We start from the raw sequence: 26,929 nt of genomic DNA on the forward strand, positions 1-26,929 counted from the left end.
ACAGTTACATCTGTATTTCGTGGATCTCTTTGCTAGCCTTATTTCTGTGGAATCTGAAAACAGATATTTCGGATCCCATTGAAGACTACAGGGCCAAAGGAAATATCCTCTGATAACAAAGAGAAAGAAGCTTTCTGAGAAACTTCTTTGCGTTCTGTGAAATCACCTCACAGAGTTACAGCTTTCCCCTCAAGAAGCCTTTCGCTAAGACAGTTCTTGTGGAATTTGCAAAGTGATATTTGGAAGCCCATAGAGGGCTATGTTGAAAAAGGATATATCCTCAGATGAAATCTGGAAAGAAGCTTTCTGAGAAACTGCTTAGTGTTCTGTTAATTCATCTCACAGAGTTACATCTGTATTTCCTGGATCTCTTTGCTAGCCTTATTTCTGTGGAATCTGAGAACAGATATTTCGGATCCCATTGAAGACTATAGGGCCAAAGGAAATATCCTCCGATAACAAAGAGAAAGAAGCTTTCTGAGAAACTTCTTTGCATTCTGTGAAATCATCTCACAGAGTTACAGCTGTCCCCTCAAGAAGCCTTTCGCTAAGACAGTTCTTGTGGAATTGGCAAAGTGATATTTGGAAGCCCTTAGAGGACTATGGTGAAAAAGGAAATATCCTCAGATGAAATCTGGAAAGAAGCTTTCTGAGAAACTGCTTAGTGTTCTGTTAATTCATCTCACAGAGTTACATCTGTATTTCCTGGATCTCTTTGCTAGCCTTATTTCTGTGGAATCTGAGAACAGATATTTCGGATCCCATTGAAGACTACAGGGCCCAAGGAAATATCCTCCGATAACAAAGAGAAAGAAGCTTTCTGAGAAACTTCTTTGCGTTCTGTGAAATCGTCTCACAGAGTTACAGCTTTCCCCTCAAGAAGACTTTCGCTAAGACAGTTCTTGTGGAATTGGCAAGGTGATATTTGGAAGCCCATAGAGGGCTACGGTGAAAAAGGAAATATCCTCAGATGAAATCTGGAGAGAAGCTTTCTGAGAAACAGCTTAGTGTTCAGTTAATTCATCTCACAGAGTTACATCTGTATTTCGTGGATCTCTTTGCTAGCCTTATTTCGGTGGAATCTGAGAACAGATATTTCGGATCCCTTTGAAGACTATAGGGCCAAAGGAAATATCCTCCGATAACAAAGAGAAAGAAGCTTTCTGAGAAACTTCTTTGTGTTCTGTGAAATCATCTCACAGAGTTACAGCTTTCCCCTCAAGAAGCCTTTCGCTAAGACAGTTCTTGTGGAATTGGCAAAGTGATATTTGGAAGCCCTTAGAGGGCTATGGTTAAAAAGGAAATATCCTCAGATGAAATCTGTAGAGAAGCTTTCTGAGAAACTGCTTAGTGTTCGGTTAATTCATCTCACAGAGTTACATCTGTATTTCGTGGATCTCTTTCCTAGCCTTATTTCGGTGGAATCTGAGAACAGATATTTCGGATCCCTTTGAAGACTATGGGGCCAAAGGAAATATCCTCCTATAACAAAGATACAGAAGCTTTCTGAGAAACTTCTTTGCCTTCTGTGTAATCATCTCACAGAGTTAGAGCTTTCCCCTCAAGAAGCCTTTCGCTAAGACAGTTCTTGTGGAATTGGCAAAGTGATATTTGGGAGCCCATAGACAGCTATGGTGAAAAAGGAAATATCCTCAGATGAAATATGGAAAGAAGCTTTCTGAGAAATTTCTTAGTGTTCTGTTAATTCATCTCAGAGAGTTCCATCTGTATTTTTGGATCTCTTTGCTAGCCTTATTTCTGTGGAATCTGAGAACAGATATTTCGGATCCCATTGATGACTATAGGGCCAAAGGAAATATCCTCCGATAACAAAGAGAAAGAAGCTTTCTGAGAAACTTCTTTGCGTTCTGTGAAATCATCTCACAGAGTTACAGCTTTCCCCTGAAGAAGCCTTTCGCTAAGACAGATCTTGTGGAATTGGCAAAGTGATATTTGGAAGCGCATAGAGGGCTATGGTGAAAAAGGAAATATCCTCAGATGAAATCTGGAAATAAGCTTTCTGAGAAACAGCTTAGTGTTCGGTTAATTCATCTCAGAGAGTTACATCTGTATTTCGTGGATCTCTTTGCTACCCTTATTTCTGTGGAATCTGAGAACAGATATTTCGGATCCATTTGAAGACTATAGGGCCAAGGGAAATATCCTCCGATAACAAAGAGAAAGAAGCTTTCTGAGAAACTTCTTTGCGTTCTGTGAAATATTCTCACAGAGTTACAGCTTTCCCCTCAAGAAACCTTTCGCTAAGGCAGTTCTTGTGGAATTGGCAAGGTGATATTTGGAAGCCCATAGAGGGCTATGGTGAAAAAGGAAATATCCTCAGATGAAATCTGGAGAGAAGCTTTCTGAGAAACAGCTTAGTGTTCAGTTAATTCATCTCACAGAGTTACATCTGTATTTCGTGGATCTCTTTGCTAGCCTTATTTCTGTGGTATCTGAGAACAGATATTTCGGATCCCTTTGAAGACTATAGGGCCAAACCTAATATCCTCCGATAAAACAGAGAAAGAAGCTTTCTGAGAAACTTCTTTGTGTTCTGTGAAAAGATCTCACAGAGTTACAGCTTTCCCCTCAAGAAGGCTTTCGCTAAGACAGTTCTTGTGGAATTGGCAAAGTGATATTTGGAAGCCCTTAGAGGGATATGGTGAAAAAGGAAATATCCTCAGATGAAATCTGGAAAGAAGCTTTCTGAGAAACTGCTTAGTGTTCTGTTCATTCATCTCACAGAGTTACATCTGTATTTCGTGGATCTCTTTGCTAGCCTTATTTCTGTGGAATCTGAGAACAGATATTTCGGATCCCTTTGAAGACTATAGGGCCAAAGGAAATATCCTCCGAAAACAAAGAGAAAGAAGCTTTCTGAGAAACTTCTTTGCATTCTGTGAAATCACCTCACAGAGTTACAGCTTTCCCCTGAAGAAGCCTTTCGCTAAGACAGTTCTTGTGGAATTGACAAAGTGATATTTGGAAGCGCATAGAGGGCTATGGTGAAAAAGGAAATATCCTCAGATGAAATCTGGAAATAAGCTTTCTGAGAAACAGCTTAGTGTTCGGTTAATTCATTTCAGAGAGTTGCATGTGTATTTCGTGGATCTCTTTGCTACCCTTATTTCTGTGGAATCTGAGAACAGATATTTCGGATCCATTTGAAGACTATTGGGCCAAGGGAAATATCCTCCGATAACAAAGAGAAAGAAGCTTTCTGAGAAACTTCTTTGCGTTCTGTGAAATAATCTCACAGAGTTACAGCTTTCCCCTCAAGAAGCCTTTCGCTAAGACAGTTCTTGTGGAATTGGCAAGGTGATATTTGGAAGCCCATAGAGGGCTATGGTGAAAAAGGAAATATCCTCAGATGAAATCTGGAGAGAAGCTTTCTGAGAAACAGCTTAGTGTTCAGTTAATTCATCTCACAGAGTTACATCTGTATTTCGTGGATCTCTTTGCTAGCCTTATTTCTGTGGAATCTGAGAACAGACATTTCGGATCCCTTTGAAGACTATAGGGCCAAATATAATATCCTCCGATAAAAAAGAGAAAGAAGCTTTCTGAGAAACTTCTTTGTGTTCTGTGAAAAGATCTCACAGAGTTACAGCTTTCCCCTCAAGAAGGCTTTCGCTAAGACAGTTCTTGTGGAATTGGCAAAGTGATATTTGGAAGTCCATAGAGGGATATGGTGAAAAAGGAAATATCCTCAGATGAAATCTGGAAAGAAGCTTTCTGAGAAACTGCTTAGTGTTCTGTTCATTCATCTCACAGAGTTACATCTGTATTTCGTGGATCTCTTTGCTAGCCTCATTTCTGTGGAATCCGAGAAAAGGTATTTCAGATCCCATTGTAGACTATAGGGCCAAAGGAAATGTCCTCCCATTACAAAGAGAAAGAAGCTTTCTTAGAATCTTCTTTGGGTTCTGTGAAATCATCTCACAGAGTTACAGCTTTCCCCTCAAGAAGCCTTTCGCTAAGACAGTTCTTGTGGAATTGGCAAAGTGATATTTGGAAGCCCGTAGAGGACTTGGTGAAAAAGGAAATATCCTCAGATGAAATCTGGAAAGAAGCTTTCTGAGAAACTGCTTAGTGTTCGCTTAATATATCTCACAGAGTTACATCTGTATTTCGTGGATCTCTTTGATAGCCTTATTTCTGTGGAATCTGAGAACAGATATTTCGGATCCCTTTGAAGACTATAGGGCCAAAGGAAATATCCTCCGGTAAAAAAGAGAAAGAAGCTTTCTGAGAAACTTCTTTGTGTTCTGTGAAATCATCTTACAGAGTTACAGCTTTCCCCTCAAGAAGCCTTTCGCTAAGACAGTTCTTGTGGAATTGGCAAAGTGATATTTGGAAGCCCATAGAGGGCAATGGTGAAAAAGGAAATATCCTCAGATGAAATCTGGAAAGAAGGTTTCTGAGAAACTGCTTAGTGTTCTGTTCATTCATCTCACAGAGTTACATCTGTATTTCGTGGATCTCTTTGCTAGCCTTATTTCTGTGGAATCTGAGAAAAGATATTTCGGATCCCATTGAAGACTATAGGGCCAAAGGAAACATCCTCCGATTACAAAGAGAAAGAAGATTTCTGAGAAACTTCTTTGCGTTCTGTGAAAACATCTCACAGAGTTACAGCTTTCCCCTAAAGAAGCCTTTCGCTAAGACAGTTCTTGTGGAATTGACAAAGTGATATTTTGAAGCCCATAGACGGCTATGGTGAAAAAGAAAATATCCTCAGATGAAATCTGGAAAGAAGCTTTCTGAGAAACTGCTTGGTGTTCTGTTAATTCATCTCACAGAGTTACATCTGTATTTCGTGGATCTCTTTGCTAGCCTTATTTCTGTGGAATCTGAGAACAGATATTTCGGATCCCATTGAAGACTATAGGGCCAAAGGAAATATCCTCCGATAACAAAGAGAAAGAAGCTTGCTGAGAAACTTCTTTGCGTTCTGTGAAATCGTCTCAGAGAGTTACAGCTTTCCCTTCAAGAAGACTTTCGCTAAGACACTTCTTGTGGAATTGGCAAAGTGATATTTGGAAGCCCATAGTGGGCTATGGTGAAAAAGGAAATATCCTCCGATGAAATCTGGAAAGAAGCTTTCTGAGAAACTGCTTAGTGTTCTGTTCATTCATCTCACAGAGTTACATCTGTATTTCGTGGATCACTTTGCTAGCCTTATTTCTGTGGAATCTGAGAACAGATATTTCGGATCCCATTGAAGACTATAGGGCCAAAGGAAATATCCTCCGATAACAAAGAGAAAGAAGCTGTCTTAGAAACTTCTTTGTGTTCTGTGAAATCATCTCACAGAGTTACAGCTTTCCCCTCAAGAAGCCTTTCGCTAAGACAGTTCTTGTGGAATTGGCAAAGTGATATTTGGAAGCCCATAGATGGCTATGGTGAAAAAGGAAATATCCTCAGATGAAATCTGGAAAGAAGATTTCTGAGAAACTGCTTAGTGTTCTGTTAATTCATCTCAAAGAGTTACATCTGTATTTCCTGGATCTCTTTGCTAGCCTTATTTCTGTGGAATCTGAGAACAGATATTTCGGATCCCATTGAAGACTATAGGGCCAAAGGAAATATCCTCCGATAACAAAGAGAAAGAAGCTTTCTGAGAAACTTCTTTGTGTTCTGTGAAATCATCTCACAGAGTTACAGCTTTCCCCTCAAGAAGCCTTTCGCTAAGACAGTTCTTGTGGAATTGGCAAAGTGATATTTGGAAGCCCATTGAGGGCTATGGTGAAAAAGGAAATATCCTCAGATGAAATCTTTAAAGAAGCTTTCTGAGAAACTGCTTAGTGTTCGGTTCATTCATCTCACAGAGTTACATGTGTATTTCGTGGATCTCTTTGCTAGCCTTATTTTTGTGGAATCTGAGAACAGATATTTCGGATCCCTTTGAAGACTATAGGGCCAAAGGAAATATCCTCCGATAACAAAGAGAAAGAAGCTTTCTGAGAAACTTCTTTGTGTTCTGTGAAATCATCTCACAGAGTTACAGCTTTCCCCTCAAGAAGCCTTTCGCTAAGACAGTTCTTGTGGAATTGGCAAAGTGATATTTGGAAGCCCATAGAGGGCTATGGTGAAAAAGGAAATATCCTCAGATGAAATATGGAAAGAAGCTTTCTGAGAAACTGCTAAGTGTTCGGTTCATTCATCTCACAGAGTTACATCTGTATTTCGTGGATCTCTTTGCTAGACTTATTTCTGTGGAATCTGAGAACAGATATTTCGGATCCCACTGAAGACTATAGGGCCAAAGGAAATATCCTCCGATTACAAAGAGAAAAAAGATTTCTGAGAAACTTCTTTGCTTTCTGTGAAATCATCTCACAGAGTTACAGCTTTCCCCTCCAGAAGCCTTTCGCTAAGACAGTTCTTGTGGAATTGGCAAAGTGATATTGGAAGCCCATAGAGGGCTATGGTGAAAAAGGAAATATCCTCAGATGAAATCTGGAAAGAAGCTTTCTGAGAAACTGCTTAGTGTTCTGTTAATTCATCTCACAGAGTTACATCTGTATTTCGTGGATCTCTTTGCTAGCCTTATTTCTGTGGAATCTGAGAACAGATATTTCGGATCCCATTGAAGACTACAGGGCCAAAGGAAATATCCTCCGATAACAAAGAGAAAGAAGCTTTCTGAGAAACTTCTTTGCGTTCTGTGAAATCATCTCACAGAGTTACAGCTTTCCCCTCAAGAAGCCTTTCGCTAAGACAGTTCTTGTGGAATTGGCAAAGTGATATTTGGAAGCCCATAGAGGGCTATGTTGAAAAAGGATATATCCTCAGATGAAATCTGGAAAGAAGCTTTCTGAGAAACTGCTTAGTGTTCTGTTAATTCATCTCACAGAGTTACATCTGTATTTCGTGGATCTCTTTGCTAGCCTTATTTCTGTGGAATCTGAGAACAGATATTTCGGATCCCATTGAAGACTATAGGGCCAAAGGAAATATCCTCCGATAACAAAGAGAAAGAAGCTTTCTGAGAAACTTCTTTGCATTCTGTGAAATCATCTCACAGAGTGACAGCTGTCCCCTCAAGAAGCCTTTCGCTTAGACAGTTCTTGTGGAATTGGAATTGGCAAAGTGATATTTGGAAGCCCTTAGAGGAATATGGTGAAAAAGGAAATATCCTCAGATGAAATCTGGAAAGAAGCTTTCTGAAAAACTGCTCAGTGTTCTGTTCATTCATCTCACAGAGTTACATCAGTATTTCGTGGATCTCTTTGCTAGCCTTATTTATGTGGAATCTGAGAACAGATATTTCGGATCCCATTGAAGACTATAGGGCCACAGGAAATATCCTCCGATTACAAAGAGAAAGAAGATTTCTGAGAAACTTCTTTGCGTTCTGTGAAATCATCTCACAGAGTTACAGCTTTCCCCTCAAGAAGCCTTTTGCTAAGACAGTTCTTGTGGAATTGGCAAAGTGATATTTGAAAGCCCATAGAGGGCTATGGTGAAAAAGGAAATATCCTCAGATGAAATCTGGAAAGAAGCTTTCTGAGAAACTGCTTAGTGTTCTGTTCATTCATCTCACAGAGTTACATCTGTATTTCGTGGATATCTTTGGTAGCCTTATTTCTGTGGAATCTGAGAACAGATATTTCGGATCCCATTGAAGACTACAGGGCCAAAGGAAATATCCTCCGATAACAAAGAGAAAGAAGCTTTCTGAGAAACTTCTTTGCGTTCTGTGAAATCGTCTCACAGAGTTACAGCTTTCCCCTCAAGAAGACTTTTGCTAAGACAGTTCTTGTGGAATTGGCAAAGTGATATTTGGAAGCCCATAGAGGGCTATGGTGAAAAAGGAAATATCCTCAGATGAAATCTGGAAAGAAGCTTTCTGGGAAACTGCTTAGTGTTCTGTTAATTCATCTCACACAGTTACATCTGCATTTCGTGGATCTCTTTGCTAGCCTTATTTCTGTGGAATCTGAAAACAGATATTTCGGATCCCATCGAAGACTACAGGGCCAAAGGAAATATCCTCTGATAACAAAGAGAAAGAAGCTTTCTGAGAAACTTCTTTGCGTTCTGTGAAATCACCTCACAGAGTTACAGCTTTCCCCTCAAGAAGCCTTTCGCTAAGACAGTTCTTGTGGAATTGGCAAAGTGATATTTGGAAGCCCATAGAGGGCTATGTTGAAAAAGGATATATCCTCAGATGAAATCTGGAAAGAAGCTTTCTTAGAAACTGCTTAGTGTTCTGTTAATTCATCTCACAGAGTTACATCTGTATTTCCTGGATCTCTTTGCTAGCCTTATTTCTGTGGAATCTGAGAACAGATATTTCGGATCCCATTGAAGACTATAGGGCCAAAGGAAATATCCTCCGATAACAAAGAGAAAGAAGCTTTCTGAGAAACTTCTTTGCATTCTGTGAAATCATCTCACAGAGTTACAGCTGTCCCCTCAAGAAGCCTTTCGCTAAGACAGTTCTTGTGGAATTGGCAAAGTGATATTTGGAAGCCCTTAGAGGACTATGGTGAAAAAGGAAATATCCTCAGATGAAATCTGGAAAGAAGCTTTCTGAGAAACTGCTTAGTGTTCTGTTCATTCATCTCACAGAGTTACCTCTGTATTTCGTGGATCTCTTTGCTAGCCTTATTTATGTGGAATCTGAGAACAGATATTTCGGATCCCATTGAAGACTATAGGGCCAAAGGAAATATCCTCCGATTACAAAGAGAAAGAAGATTTCTGAGAAACTTCTTTGCGTTCTGTGAAATCATCTCACAGAGTTACAGCTTTCCCCTCAAGAAGCCTTTCGCTAAGACAGTTCTTGTGGAATTGGCAAAGTGATATTTGGAAGCCCATAGAGGGCTACGGTGAAAAAGGAAATATCCTCAGATGAAATCTGGAAAGAAGCTTTCTGAGAAACTGCTTAGTGTTCTGTTCATTCATCTCACAGAGTTACATCTGTATTTCGTGGATATCTTTGCTAGCCTTATTTCTGTGGAATCTGAGAACAGATATTTCGGATCCCATTGAAGACTACAGGGCCAAAGGAAATATCCTCCGATAACAAAGAGAAAGAAGCTTTCTGAGAAACTTCTTTGCGTTCTGTGAAATCGTCTCACAGAGTTACAGCTTTCCCCTCAAGAAGACTTTCGCTAAGACAGTTCTTGTGGAATTGGCAAAGTGATATTTGGAAGCCCATAGAGGGCTATGGTGAAAAAGGAAATATCCTCAGATGAAATCTGGAAAGAAGCTTTCTGGGAAACTGCTTAGTGTTCTGTTAATTCATCTCACAGAGTTACATCTGTATTTCGTGGATCTCTTTGCTAGCCTTATTTCTGTGGAATCTGAAAACAGATATTTCGGATCCCATTGAAGACTATAGGGCCAAAGGAAATATCCTCCGATAACAAAGAGAAAGAAGCTGTCTTGGAAACTTCTTTGCGTTCTGTGAAATCATCTCACAGAGTTACAGCTTTCCCCTCAAGAAGCCTTTCGCTAAGACAGTTCTTGTGGAATTGGCAAAGTGATATTTGGAAGCCCCTAGAGGGCTATGGTGAAAAAGGAAATATCCTCAGATGAAATCTGGAAAGAACCTTTCTGAGAAACTGTTAAGTGTTTGGTTAATTCATCTCACAGAGTTACATCTGTATTTCCTGGATCTCTTTGCTAGCCTTATTTCTGTTGAATCTGAGAACAGATATTTCGGATCCCATTGAAGACTATAGGGCCAAAGGAAATATACTCCGATAACAAAGAGAAAGATGCTTTCTGAGAAACTTCTTTGCGTTCTGTGAAATCACCTCACAGAGTTACAGCTTTCCCCTGAAGAAGCCTTTCGCTAAGACAGTTCTTGTGGAATTGACAAAGTGATATTTGGAAGCGCATAGAGGGCTATGGTGAAAAAGGAAATATCCTCAGATGAAATCTGGTAATAAGCTTTCTGAGAAACAGCTTAGTGTTCGGTTAATTCATCTCAGAGAGTTACATGTCTATTTCGTGGATCTCTTTGCTACCCTTATTTCTGTGGAATCTGAGAACAGATATTTCGGATCCATTTGAAGACTATAGGGCCAAGGGAAATATCCTCCGATAACAAAGAGAAAGAAGCTTTCTGAGAAACTTCTTTGTGTTCTGTGAAATCATCTCACAGAGTTACAGCTTTCCTCTCAAGAAGCCTTTCGCTAAGACAGTTCTTGTGGAATTGGCAAGGTGATATTTGGAAGCCCATAGAGGGCTATGGTGAAAAAGGAAATATCCTCAGATGAAATCTGGAAAGAAGGTTTCTGAGAAACAGCTTAGTGTTCAGTTAATTCATCTCACAGAGTTACATCTGTATTTCGTGGATCTCTTTGCTAGCCTTATTTCTGTGGTATCTGAGAACAGACATTTCGGATCCCTTTGAAGACTATAGGGCCAAATGAAATATCCTCCGATAAAAAAGAGAAAGAAGCTTTCTGAGAAACTTCTTTGTGTTCTGTGAAAAGATCTCACAGAGTTACAGCTTTCCCCTCAAGAAGGCTTTCGCTAAGACAGTTCTTGTGGAATTGGCAAAGTGATATTTGGAAGCCCATAGAGGGATATGGTGAAAAAGGAAATATCCTCAGATGAAATCTGGAAAGAAGCTTTCTGAGAAACTGCTTAGTGTTCTGTTCATTCATCTCACAGAGTTACATCTGTATTTCGTGGATCTCTTTGCTAGCCTCATTTCTGTGGAATCCGAGAAAAGGTATTTCAGATCCCATTGTAGACTATAGGGCCAAAGGAAATGTCCTCCCATTACAAAGAGAAAGAAGCTTTCTTAGAATCCTCTTTGGGTTCTGTGAAATCATCTCACAGAGTTACAGCTTTCCCCTCAAGAAGCCCTTCGCTACGACAGTTCTTGTGTAATTGGCAACGTGATATTTGGAAGCCCATAGAGGTATATGATGAAAAAGGAAATATCCTCAGATGAAATCTGGAAAGAAGCTTTCTGAGAAACTGCTTAGTGTTCTGTTCATTCATCTCACAGAGTTACATCTGTATTTCGTGGATCTCTTTGCTAGCCTTATTTCTGTGGAATCTGAGAACAGATATTTCGGATCCCTTTGAAGACTATAGGGCCAAAGGAAATAACCTCCGATAACAAAGAGAAAGAAGCTTTCTGAGAAACTTCTTTGCATTCTGTGAAATCATCTCACAGAGTTACAGCTTTCCCCTCAAGAAGCCTTTCGCTAAGACAATTCTTGTGGAATTGGCAAAGTGATATTTGGAAGCCCATAGAGGGCTATGGTGAAAAAGGAAATATCCTCAGATGAAATCTGGAAGGAAGCTTTCTGAGAAACTGTTAGTGTTCGGTTAATTCATCTCAGAGAGTTACATCTGTATTTCGTGGATCTCTTGTCTAGCCTTATTTCTGTGGAATCTGAGAACAGATATTTCGGATCCCATTGAAGACTATAGGGCCAAAGGAAATATCCTCCGATAACAAAGAGAAAGAAGCTTTCTGAGAAACTTCTTTGCGTTCTGTGAAATCATCTCACAGAGTTACAGCTTTCCCCTCAAGAAGGCTTTCGCTAAGACAGTTCTTGTGGAATTGGCAAAGTGATATTTGGAACCCCAAGAGGGCAATGGTGAAAAAGGAAATATCCTCAGATGAAAACTGGAAAGAAGCTTTCTGAGAAACTGCTAAGTGTTCTGTTCATTCATCTCACAGAGTTACATCTGTATTTCGTGGATCTCTTTTCTAGCCTTATTTCTGTGGAATCTGAGAACAGGTATTTCAGATCCCATTGAAGACTACAGGGCCAAAGGAAATATCCTCCGATTACAAAGAGAAAGAAGCTTTCTTAAAACTTCTTGTGTTCTGTGAAATCATCTCACAGAGTTACAGCTTTCCCCTCAAGAAACCTTTCGCTAAGGCAGTTGTTGTGGAATTGGCAAGGTGATATTTGGAAGCCCATAGAGGGCTATGGTGAAAAAGGAAATATCCTCAGATGAAATCTGGAGAGAAGCTTTCTGAGAAACAGCTTAGTGTTCAGTTAATTCATCTCACAGAGTTACATCTGTATTTCGTGGATCTCTTTGCTAGCCTTATTTCTGTGGTATCTGAGAACAGATATTTCGGATCCCTTTGAAGACTATAGGGCCAAACCTAATATCCTCCGATAAAACAGAGAAAGAAGCTTTCTGAGAAACTTCTTTGTGTTCTGTGAAAAGATCTCACAGAGTTACAGCTTTCCCCTCAAGAAGGCTTTCACTAAGACAGTTCTTGTGGAATTGGCAAAGTGATATTTGGAAGCCCATAGAGGGATATGGTGAAAAAGGAAATATCCTCAGATGAAATCTGGAAAGAAGCTTTCTGAGAAACTGCTTAGTGTTCTGTTCATTCATCTCACAGAGTTACATCTGTATTTCGTGGATCTCTTTGCTAGCCTTATTTCTGTGGAATCTGAGAACAGATATTTCGGATCCCTTTGAAGACTATAGGGCCAAAGGAAATATCCTCCGAAAACAAAGAGAAAGAAGCTTTCTGAGAAACTTCTTTGCATTCTGTGAAATCACCTCACAGAGGTACAGCTTTCCCCTGAAGAAGCCTTTCGCTAAGACAGTTCTTGTGGAATTGACAAAGTGATATTTGGAAGCGCATAGAGGGCTATGGTGAAAAAGGAAATATCCTCAGATGAAATCTGGAAATAAGCTTTCTGAGAAACAGCTTAGTGTTCGGTTAATTCATTTCAGAGAGTTGCATGTGTATTTCGTGGATCTCTTTGCTACCCTTATTTCTGTGGAATCTGAGAACAGATATTTCGGATCCATTTGAAGACTATTGGGCCAAGGGAAATATCCTCCGATAACAAAGAGAAAGAAGCTTTCTGAGAAACTTCTTTGCGTTCTGTGAAATAATCTCATAGAGTTACAGCTTTCCCCTCAAGAAGCCTTTCGCTAAGACAGTTCTTGTGGAATTGGCAAAGTGATATTTGGAAGCCCCTAGAGGGCTATGGTGAAAAAGGAAATATCCTCAGATGAAATCTGGAAAGAACCTTTCTGAGAAACTGCTTAGTGTTCTGTTCATTCATCTCACAGAGTTACATCTGTATTTCGTGGATCTCTTTGCTAGCCTCATTTCTGTGGAATCCGAGAAAAGGTATTTCAGATCCCATTGTAGACTATAGGGCCAAAGGAAATGTCCTCCCATTACAAAGAGAAAGAAGCTTTCTTAGAATCTTCTTTGGGTTCTGTGAAATCATCTCACAGAGTTACAGCTTTCCCCTCAAGAAGCCTTTCGCTAAGACAGTTCTTGTGGAATTGGCAAAGTGATATTTGGAAGCCCGTAGAGGACTTGGTGAAAAAGGAAATATCCTCAGATGAAATCTGGAAAGAAGCTTCCTGAGAAACTGCTTAGTTTCGCTTAATATATCTCACAGAGTTACATCTGTATTTCGTGGATCTCTTTGATAGCCTTATTTCTGTGGAATCTGAGAACAGATATTTCGGATCCCTTTGAAGACTATAGGGCCAAAGGAAATATCCTCCGGTAAAAAAGAGAAAGAAGCTTTCTGAGAAACTTCTTTGTGTTCTGTGAAATCATCTTACAGAGTTACAGCTTTCCCCTCAAGAAGCCTTTCGCTAAGACAGTTCTTGTGGAATTGGCAAAGTGATATTTGGAAGCCCATAGAGGGCAATGGTGAAAAAGGAAATATCCTCAGATGAAATCTGGAAAGAAGGTTTCTGAGAAACTGCTTAGTGTTCTGTTCATTCATCTCACAGAGTTACATCTGTATTTCGTGGATCTCTTTGCTAGCCTTATTTCTGTGGAATCTGAGAAAAGATATTTCGGATCCCATTGAAGACTATAGGGCCAAAGGAAACATCCTCCGATTACAAAGAGAAAGAAGATTTCTGAGAAACTTCTTTGCGTTCTGTGAAAACATCTCACAGAGTTACAGCTTTCCCCTAAAGAAGCCTTTCGCTAAGACAGTTCTTGTGGAATTGACAAAGTGATATTTTGAAGCCCATAGACGGCTATGGTGAAAAAGAAAATATCCTCAGATGAAATCTGGAAAGAAGCTTTCTGAGAAACTGCTTGGTGTTCTGTTAATTCATCTCACAGAGTTACATCTGTATTTCGTGGATCTCTTTGCTAGCCTTATTTCTGTGGAATCTGAGAACAGATATTTCGGATCCCATTGAAGACTATAGGGCCAAAGGAAATATCCTCCGATAACAAAGAGAAAGAAGCTTGCTGAGAAACTTCTTTGCGTTCTGTGAAATCGTCTCAGAGAGTTACAGCTTTCCCTTCAAGAAGACTTTCGCTAAGACACTTCTTGTGGAATTGGCAAAGTGATATTTGGAAGCCCTTAGTGGGCTATGGTGAAAAAGGAAATATCCTCCGATGAAATCTGGAAAGAAGCTTTCTGAGAAACTGCTTAGTGTTCTGTTCATTCATCTCACAGAGTTACATCTGTATTTCGTGGATCTCTTTGCTAGCCTTATTTCTGTGGAATCTGAGAACAGATATTTCGGATCCCATTGAAGACTATAGGGCCAAAGGAAATATCCTCCGATAACAAAGAGAAAGAAGCTGTCTTAGAAACTTCTTTGTGTTCTGTGAAATCATCTCACAGAGTTACAGCTTTCCCCTCAAGAAGCCTTTCGCTAAGACAGTTCTTGTGGAATTGGCAAAGTGATATTTGGAAGCCCATAGATGGCTATGGTGAAAAAGGAAATATCCTCAGATGAAATCTGGAAAGAAGATTTCTGAGAAACTGCTTAGTGTTCTGTTAATTCATCTCACAGAGTTACATCTGTATTTCCTGGATCTCTTTGCTAGCCTTATTTCTGTGGAATCTGAGAACAGATATTTCGGATCCCATTGAAGACTATAGGGCCAAAGGAAATATCCTCCGATAACAAAGAGAAAGAAGCTTTCTGAGAAACTTCTTTGTGTTCTGTGAAATCATCTCACAGAGTTACAGCTTTCCCCTCAAGAAGCCTTTCGCTAAGACAGTTCTTGTGGAATTGGCAAAGTGATATTTGGAAGCCCATTGAGGGCTATGGTGAAAAAGGAAATATCCTCAGATGAAATCTTTAAAGAAGCTTTCTGAGAAACTGCTTAGTGTTCGGTTCATTCATCTCACAGAGTTACATCTGTATTTCGTGGATCTCTTTGCTAGCCTTATTTTTGTGGAATCTGAGAACAGATATTTCGGATCCCTTTGAAGACTATAGGGCCAAAGGAAATATCCTCCGATAACAAAGAGAAAGAAGCTTTCTGAGAAACTTCTTTGTGTTCTGTGAAATCATCTCACAGAGTTACAGCTTTCCCCTCAAGAAGCCTTTCGCTAAGACGGTTCTTGTGGAATTGGCAAAGTGATATTTGGAAGCCCATAGAGGGCTATGGTGAAAAAGGAAATATCCTCAGATGAAATATGGAAAGAAGCTTTCTGAGAAACTGCTAAGTGTTCGGTTCATTCATCTCACAGAGTTACATCTGTATTTCGTGGATCTCTTTGCTAGACTTATTTCTGTGGAATCTGAGAACAGATATTTCGGATCCCACTGAAGACTATAGGGCCAAAGGAAATATCCTCCGATTACAAAGAGAAAAAAGATTTCTGAGAAACTTCTTTGCTTTCTGTGAAATCATCTCACAGAGTTACAGCTTTCCCCTCCAGAAGCCTTTCGCTAAGACAGTTCTTGTGGAATTGGCAAAGTGATATTGGAAGCCCATAGAGGGCTATGGTGAAAAAGGAAATATCCTCAGATGAAATCTGGAAAGAAGCTTTCTGAGAAACTGCTTAGTGTTCTGTTAATTCATCTCACAGAGTTACATCTGTATTTCGTGGATCTCTTTGCTAGCCTTATTTCTGTGGAATCTGAGAACAGATATTTCGGATCCCATTGAAGACTACAGGGCCAAAGGAAATATCCTCCGATAACAAAGAGAAAGAAGCTTTCTGAGAAACTTCTTTGCGTTCTGTGAAATCATCTCACAGAGTTACAGCTTTCCCCTCAAGAAGCCTTTCGCTAAGACAGTTCTTGTGGAATTGGCAAAGTGATATTTGGAAGCCCATAGAGGGCTATGTTGAAAAAGGATATATCCTCAGATGAAATCTGGAAAGAAGCTTTCTGAGAAACTGCTTAGTGTTCTGTTAATTCATCTCAGAGAGTTACATCTGTATTTCGTGGATCTCTTTGCTAGCCTTATTTCTGTGGAATCTGAGAACAGATATTTCGGATCCCATTGAAGACTATAGGGCCAAAGGAAATATCCTCCGATAACAAAGAGAAAGAAGCTTTCTGAGAAACTTCTTTGCATTCTGTGAAATCATCTCACAGAGTTACAGCTGTCCCCTCAAGAAGCCTTTCGCTAAGACAGTTCTTGTGGAATTGGCAAAGTGATATTTGGAAGCCCTTAGAGGACTATGGTGAAAAAGGAAATATCCTCAGATGAAATCTGGAAAGAAGCTTTCTGAGAAACTGCTTAGTGTTCTGTTCATTCATCTCACAGAGTTACCTCTGTATTTCGTGGATCTCTTTGCTAGCCTTATTTATGTGGAATCTGAGAACAGATATTTCGGATCCCATTGAAGACTATAGGGCCAAAGGAAATATCCTCCGATTACAAAGAGAAAGAAGATTTCTGAGAAACTTCTTTGCGTTCTGTGAAATCATCTCACAGAGTTACAGCTTTCCCCTCAAGAAGCCTTTCACTAAGACAGTTCTTGTGGAATTGGCAAAGTGATATTTGGAAGCCCATAGAGGGCTACGGTGAAAAAGGAAATATCCTCAGATGAAATCTGGAAAGAAGCTTTCTGAGAAACTGCTTAGTGTTTTGTTCATTCATCTCACAGAGTTACATCTGTATTTCGTGGATATCTTTGCTAGCCTTATTTCTGTGGAATCTGAGAACAGATATTTCGGATCCCATTGAAGACTACAGGGCCAAAGGAAATATCCTCCGATAACAAAGAGAAAGAAGCTTTCTGAGAAACTTCTTTGCGTTCTGTGAAATCGTCTCACAGAGTTACAGCTTTCCCCTCAAGAAGACTTTCGCTAAGACAGTTCTTGTGGAATTGGCAAAGTGATATTTGGAAGCCCATAGAGGGCTATGGTGAAAAAGGAAATATCCTCAGATGAAATCTGGAAAGAAGCTTTCTGGGAAACTGCTTAGTGTTCTGTTAATTCATCTCACAGAGTTACATCTGTATTTCGTGGATCTCTTTGCTAGCCTTATTTCTGTGGAATCTGAAAACAGATATTTCGGATCCCATTGAAGACTATAGGGCCAAAGGAAATATCCTCCGATAACAAAGAGAAAGAAGCTGTCTTGGAAACTTCTTTGCGTTCTGTGAAATCATCTCACAGAGTTACAGCTTTCCCCTCAAGAAGCCTTTCGCTAAGACAGTTCTTGTGGAATTGGCAAAGTGATATTTGGAAGCCCATAGAGGGCTATGGTGAAAAAGGAAATATCCTCAGATGAAATCTGGAAAGAAGATTTCTGAGAAACTACTTAGTGTTCTGTTAATTCATCTCACAGAGTTACATCTGTATTTCCTGGATCTCTTTGCTAGCCTTATTTCTGTGGAATCTGAGAACAGATATTTCGGATCCCATTGAAGACTATAGGGCCAAAGGAAATATCCTCCGATAACAAAGAGAAAGAAGCTTTCTGAGAAACTTCTTTGTGTTCTGTGAAATCATCTCACAGAGTTACAGCTTTCCCCTCAAGAAGCCTTTCGCTAAGACAGTTCTTGTGGAATTGGCAAAGTGATATTTGGAAGCCCATTGAGGGCTATGGTGAAAAAGGAAATATCCTCAGATGAAATCTTTAAAGAAGCTTTCTGAGAAACTGCTTAGTGTTCGGTTCATTCATCTCACAGAGTTACATCTGTATTTCGTGGATCTCTTTGCTAGCCTTATTTTTGTGGAATCTGAGAACAGATATTTCGGATCCCTTTGAAGACTATAGGGCCAAAGGAAATATCCTCCGATAACAAAGAGAAAGAAGCTTTCTGAGAAACTTCTTTGTGTTCTGTGAAATCATCTCACAGAGTTACAGCTTTCCCCTCAAGAAGCCTTTCGCTAAGACAGTTCTTGTGGAATTGGCAAAGTGATATTTGGAAGCCCATAGAGGGCTATGGTGAAAAAGGAAATATCCTCAGATGAAATATGGAAAGAAGCTTTCTGAGAAACTGCTAAGTGTTCGGTTCATTCATCTCACAGAGTTACATCTGTATTTCGTGGATCTCTTTGCTAGACTTATTTCTGTGGAATCTGAGAACAGATATTTCGGATCCCACTGAAGACTATAGGGCCAAAGGAAATATCCTCCGATTACAAAGAGAAAAAAGATTTCTGAGAAACTTCTTTGCTTTCTGTGAAATCATCTCACAGAGTTACAGCTTTCCCCTCCAGAAGCCTTTCGCTAAGACAGTTCTTGTGGAATTGGCAAAGTGATATTGGAAGCCCATAGAGGGCTATGGTGAAAAAGGAAATATCCTCAGATGAAATCTGGAAAGAAGCTTTCTGAGAAACTGCTTAGTGTTCTGTTAATTCATCTCACAGAGTTACATCTGTATTTCGTGGATCTCTTTGCTAGCCTTATTTCTGTGGAATCTGAGAACAGATATTTCGGATCCCATTGAAGACTACAGGGCCAAAGGAAATATCCTCCGATAACAAAGAGAAAGAAGCTTTCTGAGAAACTTCTTTGCGTTCTGTGAAATCATCTCACAGAGTTACAGCTTTCCCCTCAAGAAGCCTTTCGCTAAGACAGTTCTTGTGGAATTGGCAAAGTGATATTTGGAAGCCCATAGAGGGCTATGTTGAAAAAGGATATATCCTCAGATGAAATCTGGAAAGAAGCTTTCTGAGAAACTGCTTAGTGTTCTGTTAATTCATCTCACAGAGTTACATCTGTATTTCGTGGATCTCTTTGCTAGCCTTATTTCTGTGGAATCTGAGAACAGATATTTCGGATCCCATTGAAGACTATAGGGCCAAAGGAAATATCCTCCGATAACAAAGAGAAAGAAGCTTTCTGAGAAACTTCTTTGCATTCTGTGAAATCATCTCACAGAGTGACAGCTGTCCCCTCAAGAAGCCTTTCGCTTAGACAGTTCTTGTGGAATTGGAATTGGCAAAGTGATATTTGGAAGCCCTTAGAGGAATATGGTGAAAAAGGAAATATCCTCAGATGAAATCTGGAAAGAAGCTTTCTGAAAAACTGCTCAGTGTTCTGTTCATTCATCTCACAGAGTTACATCAGTATTTCGTGGATCTCTTTGCTAGCCTTATTTATGTGGAATCTGAGAACAGATATTTCGGATCCCATTGAAGACTATAGGGCCACAGGAAATATCCTCCGATTACAAAGAGAAAGAAGATTTCTGAGAAACTTCTTTGCGTTCTGTGAAATCATCTCACAGAGTTACAGCTTTCCCCTCAAGAAGCCTTTTGCTAAGACAGTTCTTGTGGAATTGGCAAAGTGATATTTGAAAGCCCATAGAGGGCTATGGTGAAAAAGGAAATATCCTCAGATGAAATCTGGAAAGAAGCTTTCTGAGAAACTGCTTAGTGTTCTGTTCATTCATCTCACAGAGTTACATCTGTATTTCGTGGATATCTTTGGTAGCCTTATTTCTGTGGAATCTGAGAACAGATATTTCGGATCCCATTGAAGACTACAGGGCCAAAGGAAATATCCTCCGATAACAAAGAGAAAGAAGCTTTCTGAGAAACTTCTTTGCGTTCTGTGAAATCGTCTCACAGAGTTACAGCTTTCCCCTCAAGAAGACTTTCGCTAAGACAGTTCTTGTGGAATTGGCAAAGTGATATTTGGAAGCCCATAGAGGGCTATGGTGAAAAAGGAAATATCCTCAGATGAAATCTGGAAAGAAGCTTTCTGGGAAACTGCTTAGTGTTCTGTTAATTCATCTCACACAGTTACATCTGCATTTCGTGGATCTCTTTGCTAGCCTTATTTCTGTGGAATCTGAAAACAGATATTTCAGATCCCATCGAAGACTACAGGGCCAAAGGAAATATCCTCTGATAACAAAGAGAAAGAAGCTTTCTGAGAAACTTCTTTGCGTTCTGTGAAATCACCTCACAGAGTTACAGCTTTCCCCTCAAGAAGCCTTTCGCTAAGACAGTTCTTGTGGAATTGGCAAAGTGATATTTGGAAGCCCATAGAGGGCTATGTTGAAAAAGGATATATCCTCAGATGAAATCTGGAAAGAAGCTTTCTTAGAAACTGCTTGGTGTTCTGTTAATTCATCTCACAGAGTTACATCTGTATTTCCTGGATCTCTTTGCTAGCCTTATTTCTGTGGAATCTGAGAACAGATATTTCGGATCCCATTGAAGACTATAGGGCCAAAGGAAATATCCTCCGATAACAAAGAGAAAGAAGCTTTCTGAGAAACTTCTTTGCATTCTGTGAAATCATCTCACAGAGTTACAGCTGTCCCCTCAAGAAGCCTTTCGCTAAGACAGTTCTTGTGGAATTGGCAAAGTGATATTTGGAAGCCCTTAGAGGACTATGGTGAAAAAGGAAATATCCTCAGATGAAATCTGGAAAGAAGCTTTCTGAGAAACTGCTTAGTGTTCTGTTCATTCATCTCACAGAGTTACCTCTGTATTTCGTGGATCTCTTTGCTAGCCTTATTTATGTGGAATCTGAGAACAGATATTTCGGATCCCATTGAAGACTATAGGGCCAAAGGAAATATCCTCCGATTACAAAGAGAAAGAAGATTTCTGAGAAACTTCTTTGCGTTCTGTGAAATCATCTCACAGAGTTACAGCTTTCCCCTCAAGAAGCCTTTCGCTAAGACAGTTCTTGTGGAATTGGCAAAGTGATATTTGGAAGCCCATAGAGGGCTACGGTGAAAAAGGAAATATCCTCAGATGAAATCTGGAAAGAAGCTTTCTGAGAAACTGCTTAGTGTTCTGTTCATTCATCTCACAGAGTTACATCTGTATTTCGTGGATATCTTTGCTAGCCTTATTTCTGTGGAATCTGAGAACAGATATTTCGGATCCCATTGAAGACTACAGGGCCAAAGGAAATATCCTCCGATAACAAAGAGAAAGAAGCTTTCTGAGAAACTTCTTTGCGTTCTGTGAAATCGTCTCACAGAGTTACAGCTTTCCCCTCAAGAAGACTTTCGCTAAGACAGTTCTTGTGGAATTGGCAAAGTGATATTTGGAAGCCCATAGAGGGCTATGGTGAAAAAGGAAATATCCTCAGATGAAATCTGGAAAGAAGCTTTCTGGGAAACTGCTTAGTGTTCTGTTAATTCATCTCACAGAGTTACATCTGTATTTCGTGGATCTCTTTGCTAGCCTTATTTCTGTGGAATCTGAAAACAGATATTTCGGATCCCATTGAAGACTATAGGGCCAAAGGAAATATCCTCCGATAACAAAGAGAAAGAAGCTGTCTTGGAAACTTCTTTGCGTTCTGTGAAATCATCTCACAGAGTTACAGCTTTCCCCTCAAGAAGCCTTTCGCTAAGACAGTTCTTGTGGAATTGGCAAAGTGATATTTGGAAGCCCCTAGAGGGCTATGGTGAAAAAGGAAATATCCTCAGATGAAATCTGGAAAGAACCTTTCTGAGAAACTGTTAAGTGTTTGGTTAATTCATCTCACAGAGTTACATCTGTATTTCCTGGATCTCTTTGCTAGCCTTATTTCTGTTGAATCTGAGAACAGATATTTCGGATCCCATTGAAGACTATAGGGCCAAAGGAAATATACTCCGATAACAAAGAGAAAGATGCTTTCTGAGAAACTTCTTTGCGTTCTGTGAAATCACCTCACAGAGTTACAGCTTTCCCCTGAAGAAGCCTTTCGCTAAGACAGTTCTTGTGGAATTGACAAAGTGATATTTGGAAGCGCATAGAGGGCTATGGTGAAAAAGGAAATATCCTCAGATGAAATCTGGTAATAAGCTTTCTGAGAAACAGCTTAGTGTTCGGTTAATTCATCTCAGAGAGTTACATGTCTATTTCGTGGATCTCTTTGCTACCCTTATTTCTGTGGAATCTGAGAACAGATATTTCGGATCCATTTGAAGACTATAGGGCCAAGGGAAATATCCTCCGATAACAAAGAGAAAGAAGCTTTCTGAGAAACTTCTTTGTGTTCTGTGAAATCATCTCACAGAGTTACAGCTTTCCTCTCAAGAAGCCTTTCGCTAAGACAGTTCTTGTGGAATTGGCAAGGTGATATTTGGAAGCCCATAGAGGGCTATGGTGAAAAAGGAAATATCCTCAGATGAAATCTGGAGAGAAGCTTTCTGAGAAACAGCTTAGTGTTCAGTTAATTCATCTCACAGAGTTACATCTGTATTTCGTGGATCTCTTTGCTAGCCTTATTTCTGTGGTATCTGAGAACAGACATTTCGGATCCCTTTGAAGACTATAGGGCCAAATGAAATATCCTCCGATAAAAAAGAGAAAGAAGCTTTCTGAGAAACTTCTTTGTGTTCTGTGAAAAGATCTCACAGAGTTACAGCTTTCCCCTCAAGAAGGCTTTCGCTAAGACAGTTCTTGTGGAATTGGCAAAGTGATATTTGGAAGCCCATAGAGGGATATGGTGAAAAAGGAAATATCCTCAGATGAAATCTGGAAAGAAGCTTTCTGAGAAACTGCTTAGTGTTCTGTTCATTCATCTCACAGAGTTACATCTGTATTTCATGGATCTCTTTGCTAGCCTCATTTCTGTGGAATCCGAGAAAAGGTATTTCAGATCCCATTGTAGACTATAGGGCCAAAGGAAATGTCCTCCCATTACAAAGAGAAAGAAGCTTTCTTAGAATCCTCTTTGGGTTCTGTGAAATCATCTCACAGAGTTACAGCTTTCCCCTCAAGAAGCCCTTCGCTACGACAGTTCTTGTGTAATTGGCAACGTGATATTTGGAAGCCCATAGAGGTATATGATGAAAAAGGAAATATCCTCAGATGAAATCTGGAAAGAAGCTTTCTGAGAAACTGCTTAGTGTTCTGTTCATTCATCTCACAGAGTTACATCTGTATTTCGTGGATCTCTTTGCTAGCCTTATTTCTGTGGAATCTGAGAACAGATATTTCGGATCCCTTTGAAGACTATAGGGCCAAAGGAAATAACCTCCGATAACAAAGAGAAAGAAGCTTTCTGAGAAACTTCTTTGCATTCTGTGAAATCATCTCACAGAGTTACAGCTTTCCCCTCAAGAAGCCTTTCGCTAAGACAATTCTTGTGGAATTGGCAAAGTGATATTTGGAAGCCCATAGAGGGCTATGGTGAAAAAGGAAATATCCTCAGATGAAATCTGGAAGGAAGCTTTCTGAGAAACTGTTAGTGTTCGGTTAATTCATCTCAGAGAGTTACATCTGTATTTCGTGGATCTCTTGTCTAGCCTTATTTCTGTGGAATCTGAGAACAGATATTTCGGATCCCATTGAAGACTATAGGGCCAAAGGAAATATCCTCCGATAACAAAGAGAAAGAAGCTTTCTGAGAAACTTCTTTGCGTTCTGTGAAATCATCTCACAGAGTTACAGCTTTCCCCTCAAGAAGGCTTTCGCTAAGACAGTTCTTGTGGAATTGGCAAAGTGATATTTGGAACCCCAAGAGGGCAATGGTGAAAAAGGAAATATCCTCAGATGAAAACTGGAAAGAAGCTTTCTGAGAAACTGCTAAGTGTTCTGTTCATTCATCTCACAGAGTTACATCTGTATTTCGTGGATCTCTTTGCTAGCCTTATTTCTGTGGAATCTGAGAACAGGTATTTCAGATCCCATTGAAGACTACAGGGCCAAAGGAAATATCCTCCGATTACAAAGAGAAAGAAGCTTTCTTAAAACTTCTTTGTGTTCTGTGAAATCATCTCACAGAGTTACAGCTTTCCCCTCAAGAAACCTTTCGCTAAGGCAGTTGTTGTGGAATTGGCAAGGTGATATTTGGAAGCCCATAGAGGGCTATGGTGAAAAAGGAAATATCCTCAGATGAAATCTGGAGAGAAGCTTTCTGAGAAACAGCTTAGTGTTCAGTTAATTCATCTCACAGAGTTACATCTGTATTTCGTGGATCTCTTTGCTAGCCTTATTTCTGTGGTATCTGAGAACAGATATTTCGGATCCCTTTGAAGACTATAGGGCCAAACCTAATATCCTCCGATAAAACAGAGAAAGAAGCTTTCTGAGAAACTTCTTTGTGTTCTGTGAAAAGATCTCACAGAGTTACAGCTTTCCCCTCAAGAAGGCTTTCACTAAGACAGTTCTTGTGGAATTGGCAAAGTGATATTTGGAAGCCCATAGAGGGATATGGTGAAAAAGGAAATATCCTCAGATGAAATCTGGAAAGAAGCTTTCTGAGAAACTGCTTAGTGTTCTGTTCATTCATCTCACAGAGTTACATCTGTATTTCGTGGATCTCTTTGCTAGCCTTATTTCTGTGGAATCTGAGAACAGATATTTCGGATCCCTTTGAAGACTATAGGGCCAAAGGAAATATCCTCCGAAAACAAAGAGAAAGAAGCTTTCTGAGAAACTTCTTTGCATTCTGTGAAATCACCTCACAGAGGTACAGCTTTCCCCTGAAGAAGCCTTTCGCTAAGACAGTTCTTGTGGAATTGACAAAGTGATATTTGGAAGCGCATAGAGGGCTATGGTGAAAAAGGAAATATCCTCAGATGAAATCTGGAAATAAGCTTTCTGAGAAACAGCTTAGTGTTCGGTTAATTCATTTCAGAGAGTTGCATGTGTATTTCGTGGATCTCTTTGCTACCCTTATTTCTGTGGAATCTGAGAACAGATATTTCGGATCCATTTGAAGACTATTGGGCCAAGGGAAATATCCTCCGATAACAAAGAGAAAGAAGCTTTCTGAGAAACTTCTTTGCGTTCTGTGAAATAATCTCATAGAGTTACAGCTTTCCCCTCAAGAAGCCTTTCGCTAAGACAGTTCTTGTGGAATTGGCAAAGTGATATTTGGAAGCCCCTAGAGGGCTATGGTGAAAAAGGAAATATCCTCAGATGAAATCTGGAAAGAACCTTTCTGAGAAACTGCTTAGTGTTCTGTTCATTCATCTCACAGAGTTACATCTGTATTTCGTGGATCTCTTTGCTAGCCTCATTTCTGTGGAATCCGAGAAAAGGTATTTCAGATCCCATTGTAGACTATAGGGCCAAAGGAAATGTCCTCCCATTACAAAGAGAAAGAAGCTTTCTTAGAATCTTCTTTGGGTTCTGTGAAATCATCTCACAGAGTTACAGCTTTCCCCTCAAGAAGCCTTTCGCTAAGACAGTTCTTGTGGAATTGGCAAAGTGATATTTGGAAGCCCGTAGAGGACTTGGTGAAAAAGGAAATATCCTCAGATGAAATCTGGAAAGAAGCTTCCTGAGAAACTGCTTAGTTTCGCTTAATATATCTCACAGAGTTACATCTGTATTTCGTGGATCTCTTTGATAGCCTTATTTCTGTGGAATCTGAGAACAGATATTTCGGATCCCTTTGAAGACTATAGGGCCAAAGGAAATATCCTCCGGTAAAAAAGAGAAAGAAGCTTTCTGAGAAACTTCTTTGTGTTCTGTGAAATCATCTTACAGAGTTACAGCTTTCCCCTCAAGAAGCCTTTCGCTAAGACAGTTCTTGTGGAATTGGCAAAGTGATATTTGGAAGCCCATAGAGGGCAATGGTGAAAAAGGAAATATCCTCAGATGAAATCTGGAAAGAAGGTTTCTGAGAAACTGCTTAGTGTTCTGTTCATTCATCTCACAGAGTTACATCTGTATTTCGTGGATCTCTTTGCTAGCCTTATTTCTGTGGAATCTGAGAAAAGATATTTCGGATCCCATTGAAGACTATAGGGCCAAAGGAAACATCCTCCGATTACAAAGAGAAAGAAGATTTCTGAGAAACTTCTTTGCGTTCTGTGAAAACATCTCACAGAGTTACAGCTTTCCCCTAAAGAAGCCTTTCGCTAAGACAGTTCTTGTGGAATTGACAAAGTGATATTTTGAAGCCCATAGACGGCTATGGTGAAAAAGAAAATATCCTCAGATGAAATCTGGAAAGAAGCTTTCTGAGAAACTGCTTGGTGTTCTGTTAATTCATCTCACAGAGTTACATCTGTATTTCGTGGATCTCTTTGCTAGCCTTATTTCTGTGGAATCTGAGAACAGATATTTCGGATCCCATTGAAGACTATAGGGCCAAAGGAAATATCCTCCGATAACAAAGAGAAAGAAGCTTGCTGAGAAACTTCTTTGCGTTCTGTGAAATCGTCTCAGAGAGTTACAGCTTTCCCTTCAAGAAGACTTTCGCTAAGACACTTCTTGTGGAATTGGCAAAGTGATATTTGGAAGCCCATAGTGGGCTATGGTGAAAAAGGAAATATCCTCCGATGAAATCTGGAAAGAAGCTTTCTGAGAAACTGCTTAGTGTTCTGTTCATTCATCTCACAGAGTTACATCTGTATTTCGTGGATCTCTTTGCTAGCCTTATTTCTGTGGAATCTGAGAACAGATATTTCGGATCCCACTGAAGACTATAGGGCCAAAGGAAATATCCTCCGATTACAAAGAGAAAAAAGATTTCTGAGAAACTTCTTTGCTTTCTGTGAAATCATCTCACAGAGTTACAGCTTTCCCCTCCAGAAGCCTTTCGCTAAGACAGTTCTTGTGGAATTGGCAAAGTGATATTGGAAGCCCATAGAGGGCTATGGTGAAAAAGGAAATATCCTCAGATGAAATCTGGAAAGAAGCTTTCTGAGAAACTGCTTAGTGTTCTGTTAATTCATCTCACAGAGTTACATCTGTATTTCGTGGATCTCTTTGCTAGCCTTATTTCTGTGGAATCTGAGAACAGATATTTCGGATCCCATTGAAGACTACAGGGCCAAAGGAAATATCCTCCGATAACAAAGAGAAAGAAGCTTTCTGAGAAACTTCTTTGCGTTCTGTGAAATCATCTCACAGAGTTACA

The sequence above is a fragment of the Macaca nemestrina genome, chromosome 15, assembly GCF_043159975.1.
Source record: "Macaca nemestrina isolate mMacNem1 chromosome 15, mMacNem.hap1, whole genome shotgun sequence".
NCBI classification, from domain to species: Eukaryota; Metazoa; Chordata; class Mammalia; order Primates; family Cercopithecidae; genus Macaca; species Macaca nemestrina.